This window comes from Lipotes vexillifer, unplaced genomic scaffold (assembly GCF_000442215.2).
Source record: "Lipotes vexillifer unplaced genomic scaffold, Lipotes_vexillifer_v1.1 scaffold394, whole genome shotgun sequence".
In the NCBI taxonomy this organism is placed as follows: Eukaryota; Metazoa; Chordata; class Mammalia; order Artiodactyla; family Lipotidae; genus Lipotes; species Lipotes vexillifer.
Genome location: NW_006791731.1, coordinates 3,870,659 through 3,873,437, shown reverse-complemented (window position 1 = coordinate 3,873,437; position 2,779 = coordinate 3,870,659). Strand labels below are relative to the sequence as shown.

General features: G+C 50.3%; 1 protein-coding gene across 1 annotated transcript in view; it reads right to left on the bottom strand.

Moving 5' to 3' along the window:
• Positions 1–2,779, bottom strand: part of KCNK9 (potassium two pore domain channel subfamily K member 9) — a 96,101-nt gene that overhangs the window by 2,367 nt on the left and 90,955 nt on the right. The gene's annotated exons all lie outside the window — the stretch shown is intronic.

Genomic DNA, 2,779 nt, shown 5'->3' with positions numbered 1-2,779 from the left:
GTGTGTGTGTGTGTGTGTGTGTGTGTGTGTGTGTGTGTGTGTGTGTGTGTGTGTGGTCATTGCACTGTTCTTCCAGTAACACAGGGTTTTCTCAAAGAAAAGCAGCATATATTCACTCGTAATATTTTGCAGAAAACTCCAGAAGTAGCCACGGCCCAAGGGAGAAAATTAAATATCCCAACATGGATCAACAGTGAGAGGAGTGAAGAGTCAAAGAATGCTATAACTGGGTTTCTTGCTTCTTGTTCTTGTTTTTGACCACCATGATTCTACTCTTAGATACATGCGCGGTCCAAGGCCAGGTGGGCGGACAGCCAAGGAGGTGTGGATGCCGGCACCTCCCCCGCTGGGAGCTGTGGGGCTGCCCAGGGACGTGGGGACACCATGGAAGGTAAGAGGGGTGCACAGGTGGGAGGGGACGATGGATTCCCTAGAGTCCTTTCTGCGTGTGCTGGGGAAGGAGAGAAAGAACCCCGGTTTCCACGTTCTCAACGGTGGTGCCAGAAGGCTCGGCATGGAGCCTTCTGCCCCAGGCTCCCCGTGCCCCCAGCTCAGGCATCGGGGATCCACCAGCCCACAGCCAGTCCGCGTGGACTCCTTGTCATACATCACCTCCTTCTGCCCTCGTGACGACCCTATAAAACAGGCGCGATGCATCTGACAGCACTGGCAAGGAAACCGAGTTAGTTACTTAATAGCAGGGTAGCTTGGTTTCTTCAGAGTTGGTGGCTGAAAACTCTGGGTTCCAATCCCAAGAATGAGGCTTTTTTAAAAGCAGACGTCTTGAATTGAGAGAGGTCATTGCAGGGTGGAGCATAAACACCACGAGGGCAAAGATTTTTACCTGTTTTGTCCCCTGCTGTATCCTCACACCTAGAGAAACACCGAGCACATGAAATACCGCTTTAACAAAGGACAGAATAAATTTATGCCACTGTGTGAATGTGGCCTTGTCAGAATCGAGGCAACGAATAATCCTTAGCGACCTCATGTGTCTAAGTGCTTTTGAAACTCCTCACGCAGCTGCACAGACCATCACTTCGTTGATCCCCTGCATCAACTATGCAAAACCGAGCCTGTATTTCCTCACGTTCAAATGAGGACAGTGGTGCTGCAAAGGTGAGTTACCTGCCAGCGTCACCCGGCTGGTCAGTGATCGCGTCAGAGCCAGGACAGGGTCCGCACAACATGGCAGAAGAAACCTAAGACTAGTTCAAGTTCCGGGACTAATCCTGCCCAGAAAAATACCAGGATCATGGGCGGTATCTGGACTGAGCACTTGGAGGAGGCGCATGGCCTTCCAACGTCTCAAATCCTGCCCCGTCACAAAAGGCTTCCCTGGTGCTCCCCGAGCCACACGCTCATGGTCATTTAACCAGCTGCGCTACCTTGGGCCCCAGACAGACAACCTCTCCCAATCTGTTACGTGGGAGGATGATAATTTTGAGGTGGGGATGTTGTACGGATCCGCTGAGGTCGGAGAGCAGCTAGCCCAGGGCCTAGGACTCAGGAGAGACCTGCACCCCGCCCACTGTGACCCCCAGGAAGACAACTCTGACTGCCCTAGCCTCTCTCCCAGAGACTCATCACTTCCGTTCAGCCTGCCTGCCTCTCCCCTGGCATGAACTTGTGCCGCGTCCTGCCTGCCCCGGGGGCCACACTTTCACGGCAGAGATGACATCACACGTTTGTATCCTCTCTGGCCCTCAGTCCCACTGAGCCAGTGCAGAGCTCTGACCCCTCAGCAACCCCATAGTCCTTATGAAAGAGGAGAAATGGCAGGTCAACGTTGGAGTTGGGCCAGAAAGGACAGAACAGGGAAACAGCAAGAAGGAGAGAACAACAGGCCTATCAATAGAAATGATCCAATCTGAAGAGACGAATAAATTTTAAAAGCCTCAGAGACATGTAGGACAGTGTCACCAGGTGTCCTAGAAGAAAATGAGACCAAAAAAATTGAAGAAATAATAGCCAAAATTAACCAAATTTGGTGGAAGACAAATTTACAGATTCAAGAAACTCGGTAAGCCTCAAGCAAGATAAATACAACGAAAACCACACGGCAGAGTCAAGCTGCTGAACACCAGAGAGGGAAGATCTTGAAAGCACCAGAGAGAAACCGTGTATCACATACAGGAAAACAACTATTTGAACAGCACTTACTTCCAATCATAAGCAACAGGGGCCGGGAAACAGTGGATAACATCTTTAAAGAGCTTTTTAAAAAGACTGTAACCCAGAACTGTCTATCCAGGGAAAGTATTCTTTCTTTAAGAATGAAGGCAAAAATCAAAACTACAATGAGATATCACCTCACACCAGTCAGAATGGCCATCATCAAGAAATCTAGAAACAATAAATGATGGAGAGGGTGTGGAGAAAAGGGAACCCTCTTGCACTGCTGGTGGGAATGTGAATTGGTACAGCCACTATGGAGAACAGTGTGGAGGTTCCTTAAAAAACTACAAATAGGAGACTTCCGGGAAGATGGCGGAAGAGTGAGACGCGGAGATCACCTTCCTCCCCACAGATACACCAGAAATACATCTACACGTGGAACAACTCCTACAGAACACCTATTGAACGCTGGCGGAAGACCTCAGAGCTCCCAAAAGGCAAGAAACCCCCCACGTACCTGGGTAGGGCAAAAGAAAAAAGAAAAAACAGAGACAAAAGGATAGGGACGGGACCCGCACCAGTGGGGGGAGCTGTGAAGGAAGAAAGGTTTCCACACACAAGAAGCCCCTTCGCGGGCGGAGACTGCGGGTGGCGGAGGGGG